A 9,630-nucleotide genomic window follows, 5' to 3' on the forward strand; every position below is an offset into this window, starting at 1 on the left:
GAGAAAGAGAGAGACAGACAGATGGGGAGACAGAGAGAGAGAGACAGATGGAGAGATAGAGACAGATGGGGAGACAGAGATGGGGAGACAGAGAGAGAGAGAGAGAGAGAGAGAGAGAGAGAGAGAGAATGAATAACCTAATGCTTATAAACAGTGTATAAAAAAAATATAGCTTCAATCAAAGTGTTCTGATATCATTATTTGACTTGAGTTGTTTGGAAAGTGAAGAACAGCTAGGCCAAATAAGAAATGTCACAACACAAACTAATCTTTCCCTGTTGTATTCGTGGAATACCACAACAGTAGGCATCAGACATGGCTGTGTTTCTACGGTGACAATAATTGGTTATAGTGATGCGTTAGTGTGTAAAATATGAAGGTTTATAGCAGGGTTCTCACATTATACAACAGGTCCTCCAATAAGAGATAAGGCAGCTCGGCGGCGGTAATATAAATTGCAGTGAAAATATCCGGTGTTAAAAGTTCTGTCGCACAGGGCCACAAATCACTGTTCACACACACACACACAGTAAATCACCGCTGTTTCCCCTCAAAAGTCCAGCAGTACTCAGCTAACAGCTTCGTTATTGATCTCCTTCCAGACCCATTCCAGAGTCCACACAACTGTTTAGCGCTGAGAAGAGAGAAAAAAAATAAAAAATAAACCACGGGAGATTTTTTACAGAGACCCGTGGAAGAACTGTTGAACAACGGTCTGTTGACAAGAGATCAGAAACGGACTGGCAGTCCGCCCAATAAATGTTGTGATTTCATTCAAAATGGGTCTTTTAATTGTTGTGCTGCAGATGTTAGGCTCCTTTCCACGATTTATCCTCTGTTTTATACAGTAGCGATATACAAACTTACAAAACAAAAGCCTTTCAGAAGTGAGGGAATGAAAATGACCACTCCGTCAGTCGTTTCTGTCTCTCTTTAAAAACAGAACGAGAAATAGCTGCTCTTCAATGTCAAGAGAAAATTAGAACTTGTTATCAATTTGCCTACCTGGTTAAATAAAGGTGAAATAAAATAAATTAATAAATAAAAAGTTGTATGTAGAGTTACAGGAACTATAAGTTAATAGGCCTTAAACTCAGTAGTAGAATTACATATAGGTAACATTACAGACCGGTCCCCTGTGTTATAATGTTCATCTCCATGGTAACGTCACAGACCGGTCCCCTGTGTTATAATGTACATCTCAACGGTAACGTCACAGACCGGTCCCCTGTGTTATAATGTACATCTCTATGGTAATGTCACAGACAGGAAGAGGTAAGCACAAGGGTCATGGACGACAAAACACCTTGAATACCTTTATCACATCATTGCCTGTCAATCATTAAGACAATTAATAATAATAATAATAATAATAATAATAATAATAATACACTATCCATGGCATTTGTTATTGAAGTATGGTTGCAATGAGATGACTCTGTCTCTCTCTCTCTGTGTGAATTTCTCTGTGATCTATAGGAAAAGGTTCACTCTTAAAGTCTGCAGAACGATGGTAATAGATATACGGCATCGCTACCGCATCCTGATTGTGCTGCTTTGGCAACTCATCTTGGCTCGCTACCATGGCTACAGCATCTTTTAACATTATCCTAGCTTTGCTACTGTATCTTGCTTTGGATAGTCGTTCTTCAGATATAACGGTTATTATGCTTCTCTCCCACGTCTGCTTTGCCAATGGGTTTAAGGTACAGTGCTGCCTGTGAAAAAGACACTGTATACTGGATGTGAAACTGACAACTCAACACCCCTCCTACCCCCAGCCCTTCCCTCCCTCCACACCCCCCCTAACCCCAGCCTCCCCTCCCTCCACACCCCCCTACCCCCAGCCTTCCCTCCCTCCACACCCCCCCACCCCAGCCTTCCCCCCTCCCTCCACACCCCCCTACCCCCAGCCTTCCCTCCCTCCACACCCCCCCTAACCCCAGCCTTCCCTCCCTCCCTCCACACCCCCTCCTTCCCCCCCTCCCTCCCTCCCTCCCCACTCCCTCCCTCCCTCCCCACCCCGCCTACCCCCAACCTTCCCTCCCTCCACACCCCTCCTTCCCCCCTCCCTCCCTCCCTCCACACCCCCCCTTCCCCCAGCCTCCCCTCCCTCCACACCCCTCCTTCCCCCTCCCTCCCTCCCCACCCCGCCTACCCCCAACCTTCCCTCTCTTAGTCTTTCTCATGACTCATGACTATGTTTGTGGAGATTAACTGTGTTTCCGATTATTGTTGTGGCTTTGCCAATTTGTGCTATTAAAAATCTTGTACAAAAATGCATATCTGGTGCACTATATTTTATCGCAAAAGTGGATCACAGTAATAAAATTCTATGTGAAAACATGATTTCTCTGTCTATTGCTTTCCGAGGTCAAATAAGTTTGAATATTGTGTTGTAGAATGTTGCAGAACAGACAACACAAAACAAATGAAGTATATGTCCCATATTTCCTATTTACTGTAAACGGGACTAGATTAAGACATTAACAAACATGAACATCCTATTTACTGTAAACGGGACGAGATTAAGACATTAACAAACATGAACATCCTATTTACTGTAAACGGGACTAGATTAAGACATTAACATCCTATTTACTGTAAACGGGACTAGATTAAGACATTAATGCTGATTCAATGCTGCAGAAATGTTTTGGTACCCTTCCCCAGATCTGTGCCTCGACACAATCCTGTCTCGGAGCTCTACGGACAATTCCTTTGACCTCATGGCTTGGTTTTTGCTCTGACATGCACAGTCAACTGTGGGACCTTCTATAGACAGGTGTGTGCCTGTCACGGCGTGTGTGTAGGTGGCAGAGAAGTCAGGCGCAGAAGAAACAATCTTGGTGGAACTGGAGAAGTTTAATAAAGTAAAACAAACTCCATAACCGAAGTACAATAAAAAGGAAACATGGGTACAAAAACCCATTGCGCACCAAAAATGACAACACGCGCAAAACCAACAAACAATCTCTGGCAAGAACATGAGGAAAAACAGAGGGTTAAATACACAACATGTAATGAATGGGATTTGGAACCAGGTGTGGTAGGAAGACAAGACAAAACCAATGGAAAAATGAAAAATGGATCAATGATGACTAGAAGACCGGTGACGTCGACCGACGAGCACCGCCCGAACAAGGAGGGGCATCGACTTCGGCAGGAGTCGTGACAGTGCCTTTCCAAATCATGTCCAATCAATTTAATTTACCGCAGGTGGACTCCAATCAAGTTGTAGAAACATCTCAACGATGATCAATGGAAACAGGATGCACCTGAGCTCAATTTCAAGTCGCATACTAAAGGGACTGAATACTTATGTAAATAAAGTATAAATTTTTTATTTTTAATAAATTTGCTAAAATTTCGAAAAAGCTGTTTTCACTTTGTCATTGTGGGGTATTGTGTGTAGATTCATGAGGGTACATTTTCATTTAATCCATTTTAGAATAAGGCTGTAACGTAACAAAATGGGGGAAAAAGTCAAGGGGTCTGAATACTTTCCAAATTGCACTGTATCATTGTGTAGCATAATATTAATGAATTAATCAAATAATGTACATGCACAAACAAAACAAACAAAACAAATAGTGAAACAAATAATTAAAAAAATAATAAACTGCAATGCTTGCTGAGAAATATGATAATGACGGGCGTGGTCAGACCAGTTTGACCAGCATCAGACCAGTTTGAATTGTATGCTGGTATATGCATCTTCTCTCCTACTTCAGTCTAGCACCAGCAGACTCTCTATGATGTAAAACTGTCAAGGAGATCATCTGTCCTCCATCTCAGTGAGTAGAACACAGCAGCGGGGCTACTGTTGCCAGGCGACCATTTCCATGCAGGAACATTAACGTAACCAGGATACGCATTGTGATGTAATACTGAAGGGCAGGAGTTGTTCTTCTAGCTTGTTTAGTTACCCAATGAAGGAAGGTAGATATAGGAGGACATGATGGGAGGACTGAGAGCGGAGAAAATGGAGGAGAAGGTTGCAGAAGAGAACAGGAAAGATAATAAGGAGATAGATGAAAATAATCAGGGGAGAGTTGAAAAATGGAGAGATGGAGAGAGAGAGAGAGAGAGAGAGAGAGAGAGAGAGAGAGAAAAAGGGGGGGGGGGGGGGGAGAGAGAGAGAAGAGGAAGAGAGGTTGCAGGGAAAATAATCAGGGTTAAAAGGTGAGGGAAGAAGAGAGACAGCTGATTAAATATTCATAAAATTCCCCAAAACTCTAAACAACAAACAGTGCAAAAACATTGGTTATATAGAACTTAAAATAACTAAAGAGATGAATACAACATACTGGAAGGCCTATCGTATCACCCAGAGAGAGGAAGTGACTGAGAAGCCTCACCTGTATATACATAACCCAGAATGAGATCCAGCCAATCTATGCAAACAGCAGAAACCCAGTCACTGTAGCAGGAAGACAAGAAACAAGAGGGTTGTTACAGGCTGAAGGGACAGATGTCTGTTCATTATCATTAGTAACGACCATTAGACAAGAGGGTTGGTCGACCATCCTCCTGGATAGTTCTGGCTAGCTGGTCCTCAGGACCTTGATTAGCTGAGGCAGGTTGCGTCTCCTCTTAGCAGTTACAGCAGGGCTGGAGCAGGGCTGGATCAGGACTGGATCAGGGCTGGATCAGTTAGAACAGGGCTGGATCAGGGCTGAAGCAGTTAGAGTAGAGCCGAATCAGGGCTGGATCAGTTAGAGCAGGGCTGGAGCAGTTAGAGCAGAGCTGAAGCAGTTAGAGCAGGGCTGAAGCAGTTAGAGCAGGGCTGGAGCAGTTAGAGCAGGGCTGGAGCAGTTAGAGCAGGGCTGGATCAGTTAGAACAGGGCTGGATCAGGGCTGAAGCAGTTAGAGCAGGGCTGAAGCAGTTAGAGCAGGGCTGAAGCAGTTAGAGCAGGGCTGAAGCAGTTAGAGCAGGGCTGAAGCAGTTAGAGCAGAGCTGAAGCAGTTAGAGCAGGGCTGAAGCAGTTAGAGCAGGGCTGAAGCAGTTAGAGCAGGGCTGAAGCAGTTAGAGCAGGGCTGAAGCAGTTAGAGCAGGGCTGAAGCAGTTAGAGCAGGGCTGAAGCAGTTAGAGCAGGGCTGAAGCAGTTAGAGCAGAGCTGAAGCAGTTAGAGCAGGGCTGAAGCAGTTAGAGCAGGGCTGAAGCAGTTAGAGCAGGGCTGGAGCAGTTAGAGCAGGGCTGGAGCAGTTAGAGCAGGGCTGGAGCAGTTAGAGCAGAGCTGAAGCAGTTAGAGCAGGGCTGAAGCAGTTAAAGCAGGGCTGAAGCAGTTAGAGCAGAGCTGAAGCAGTTAGAGCAGGGCTGGAGCAGTTAGAGCAGGGCTGGAGCAGTTAGAGCAGAGCTGAAGCAGTTAAAGCAGGGCTGAAGCAGTTAGAGCAGGGCTGAAGCAGTTAGAGCAGGGCTGAAGCAGTTAAAGCAGGGCTGAAGCAGTTAGAGCAGGGCTGAAGCAGTTAGAGCAGGGCTGAAGCAGTTAAAGCAGGGCTGAAGCAGTTGAAGCTAGCACCCCATGAAAGGTCATGTTCTGGCCTAGCACCCCATGAAAGGTCATGTCCTGGCCTAGCACCACATGAAAGGTCATGTCCTGGCCTAGCACCCCATGAAAGGTCATGTTCTGGCCTAGCACCCCATGAAAGGTAATGTCCTGGCCTAGCACCCCATGAAAGGTAGTGTCCTGGCCAAGCACCCCATGAAAGGTCATGTCCTGGCCTAGCACCCCATGAAAGGTCATGTCCTGGCCTAGCACCCCATGAAAGGTAGTGTCCTGGCCTAGCACCCCATGAAAGTTCATGATCTGGCCTAGCACCCCATGAAAGGTCATGCCCAGGCCTAGCACCCCATGAAAGGTCATGCCCAGGCCTAGCACCACATGAAAGGTCATTCCTGGCCTAGCACCCCATGAAAGGTAGTGTCCTGGCCTAGCACCCCATGAAAGGTAGTGTCCTGGCCTAGCACCACATGAAAGATGTTGCCCAGGCCTAGCACCACATGAAAGGTCATGACCTGTCCTAGCACCCCATGAAAGGTAGGGTCCTGGCCTAGCAGTGTCCTGGCCTAGCACCCCATGAAAGGTCATGAGCTGGCCAAGCACCCCATGAAAGGTTATGTCCTAGCCTAGCACCCCATGAAAGGTAGTGTCCTGGCCTAGCACCACATGAAAGATGTTGCCCAGGCTTAGCACCACATGAAAGGTCATGACCTGGCCTAGCAGTGTCCTGGCCTAGCACCCCATGAAAGGTCATGTCCTGGCCTAGCACCCCATGAAAGGACATGTCCTGGCCTAGCACCACATGAAAGGTCATGTCCTGGCATAGCACCCCATGAAAGGTCATGTCCTGGCCTAGCACCCCATGAAAGGTAGTGTCCTGGCCTAGCACCCCATGAAAGTTCATGATCTGGCCTAGCACCCCATGAAAGGTCATGCCCAGGCCTAGCACCCCATGAAAGGTCATGCCCAGGCCTAGCACCACATGAAAGGTCATTCCTGGCCTAGCACCCCATGAAAGGTAGTGTCCTGGCCTAGCACCCCATGAAAAGTTATGTCCTGGCCTAGCACCCCATGAAAGGTAGTGTCCTGGCCTAGCACCACATGAAAGATGTTGCCCAGGCCTAGCACCACATGAAAGGTCATGACCTGGCCTAGCACCCCATGAAAGGTAGTGTCCTGGCCTAGCAGTGTCCTGGCCTAGCACCCCATGAAAGGTCATGACCTGGCCAAGCACCCCATGAAAGGTTATGTCCTAGCCTAGCACCCCATGAAAGGTAGTGTCCTGGCCTAGCACCACATGAAAGATGTTGCCCAGGCTTAGCACCACATGAAAGGTCATGACCTGGCCTAGCAGTGTCCTGGCCTAGCACCCCATGAAAGGTCATGACCTGGCCAAGCACCCCATGAAAGGTAGTGTCCTGGCCTAGCAGTGTCCTGGCCTAGCACCTCATGAAAGGTCATGACCTGGCCTAGCACCCCATGAAAGGCAGTGTCCTGGCCTACTCTGAAATATAATTTACCAAGCTCACAATTACCTCACAATGGAAGTTAAGGTCCACTAAAGCTTTTGTTAACTAAAGTTAATTCAATAATGATTAATTATTATATCTAAATCTGAAATATCATAGACCACAAATTACAAGAACAGATCACTCCGGAGAATGTTTCACGGGAGAATGAGGCAAGTCTGTTGCCAAAAATAAATTCTTACCCACTTTTATTTTACTTCATTTTTGCAAAAAATGTAGCTACACCGCTACATGTCAAATTAAGTAACTACTGAAAACCCTACCTAGATTAGAACCCTACCTAGATTAAAACCCTACCTAGATTAAAACCCTACCTAGATTAAAACCCTACCTAGATTAAAACCCTACCTAGATTAGAACCATACCTAGATTAGAACCATACCTAGATTAGAACCCTACCTAGATTAAAACCCTACCAAGATTAGAACCCTACCAAGATTAGAACCCTACCAAGATTAGAACCCTACCTAGATTAGAACCCTACCAAGATTAGAACCCTACCAAGATTAGAACCCTACCTAGATTAAAACCCTACCTAGATTACAACCCTACCTAGATTACAACCCTACCTAGATTACAACCCTACCTAGATTAGAACCTAGCTAGATTAGAACCTAGCTAGATTAAAACCCTAGCTAGGTTAGAACCTTACCTAGATTAGAACTCTACCTAGATTAAAACCCTACCTAGATTAGAACCCTACCTAGATTAGAACCCTACCTAGATTAGAACCCTACCTAGATTAGAACCGTACCTAGATAAGAACCCTACCTAGATTCGAATCCTACCTACATTAAGAGACTACCTAGATTAGAACCTTACCTAGATTAGAACCCTACCTAGAATAGAACCCTACCTAGATTAGAACCCTACCTAGATTAGAACCCTACCTACATTAAAAGAGTACTTAGATTAGAACCCTACCTAGATTAGACCGTTACCTAGAATAAAACCCTACCTAGATTAAAACCCTACCTAGATTAGAACCCTACCTAGATTAAAACCCTACCTAGATTAGAACGTTACCTAGATTAAAACCCTACCTAGATTACAACCCTATCTAGATTACAACCTACCTAGATTAAAACCTTAACTAGATTAGAACCCTACCTAGATTAGAACCCTACCTAGATTAGACCGTTACCTAGAATAAATCCCTACCTAGATTAAAACGCTACCTAGATTAGAACCCTACCTAGATTAGAATGTAGTTCAACTATCACCAAGCATCTGCTAAATGTAGTTATATTACTGTAGGTATATTACTATAGTTATATTACTGTAGTTATGTTACTGGTTCAACTACCATCAAGCTACTGCTAAATGTAGTTTTATTACTGTAGTTATATAACTACAGTAATATAACTACAGTAATATAACTACAGTAATATAACTACAGTAATATTACTGGTTCAACTACATGTAGATCCCCACAATGAACACAGGGTATTCAAAATCCTGATTTGTTTTGTTATTTTAAAGGGCTATCGCAAGGCCGATATCTATATAGCAGTATGAGGTACTGTACCTGCAGTAAACTGCAGCCAGGCGTAGATGTTGAAGACCAGGGAAAGGCAACGTGGAGCCCCTCCGAGTCTTAAAAATATCTTCTTAAAAGGCGCATAACATGTTGTGTCTCTTATGTAGGATATTTTCAACTGATTAAAAAAACTGGCTGTTAATTAAGTCAAGATTATAATGGATTTGACCAGTTCCTCAACTAGCTGACTGAAACAAGACACCTACCTCATACAGTCCCAGGGTCCCTCCGCTCAGGAGGGCTATACGAGGACGACAGAAGGTAATCAGCTTAGAGATCCACCTCTACAGGTAAACTCTGTCTGGTGGAGATGAGCTGCCTCAGCGGTGTGGGGGGCGGGGGTCATCGCCGTGGGTACTGGAGGACGACGACAAAAAAAAAAAAACAGCATCAATGTAAACTATGTCTGGTACAGCCTCGCCACTGCGTTACCATAACTACTGGAGAGATGGGAGATTGAGAGAAGGGGGGGGGATCAGGGGAGAGATGACAACAACATCAACAACAACAATAACAAGGCAGGGAATTGGCTGGGGAAACGGTTTCATACCAGTGGATATGTATAGGATACAGTATGTAACATTATGTACACACCAACCTGGACTCAGGGGCAGACGTGAAAACATAGTAAAGCGTAAATGCCGAGAGGCATCCGGTCCCGAATAGACCATTTCAAACCTGGGGGACGCTCTCTGTTTCTCTCCGTGGAGTGATGAATAAACAACATCTACGGGCCCAAAACCATCAGCAACAGGAAAAGATTCTCTCTGTCACATATGGAAAGAGGAGAGTATCAAGGGACGGATGGAGGGAGGGGGGAGCAGATAGAGGCTGGGAGGGAGGGAGGTAGGAGGCGAGAAAGGGGAAGCAGAGAGAGGCTTGGAGAGGAATTGAAAGTGTTGTAGTGGTTCTCTGCTGGGGGATGGGTTTCCGCAATTTCAGAATGCTGCAGCAGTGAGCATTGAAGCAGAATGATCACAGACAGACAGAGGAGAGGAGATGAGATGAGAGGAGAGACAGAAGAGAAAGAGGAGAGGAGAGGAGAGGTAGAGGAGAG

General features: G+C 45.3%; 1 long non-coding RNA gene across 1 annotated transcript; it reads right to left on the reverse strand.

Moving 5' to 3' along the window:
- Positions 1 to 2,861: 2,861 nt before the first annotated feature.
- On the reverse strand, positions 2,862 to 9,381 carry LOC106566334 (uncharacterized). The gene is made up of 4 exons (XR_001319862.2): positions 9,172 to 9,381; positions 8,780 to 8,930; positions 4,362 to 4,423; positions 2,862 to 3,970 (listed from the first exon to the last, which is right to left on the reverse strand). It is a non-coding gene; the product is annotated as an uncharacterized lncRNA (long non-coding RNA).
- Between the last annotated feature and the right edge of the window lie 249 nt (positions 9,382 to 9,630).

This window comes from Salmo salar, chromosome ssa13, assembly GCF_905237065.1.
Source record: "Salmo salar chromosome ssa13, Ssal_v3.1, whole genome shotgun sequence".
NCBI classification, from domain to species: domain Eukaryota; kingdom Metazoa; phylum Chordata; class Actinopteri; order Salmoniformes; family Salmonidae; genus Salmo; species Salmo salar.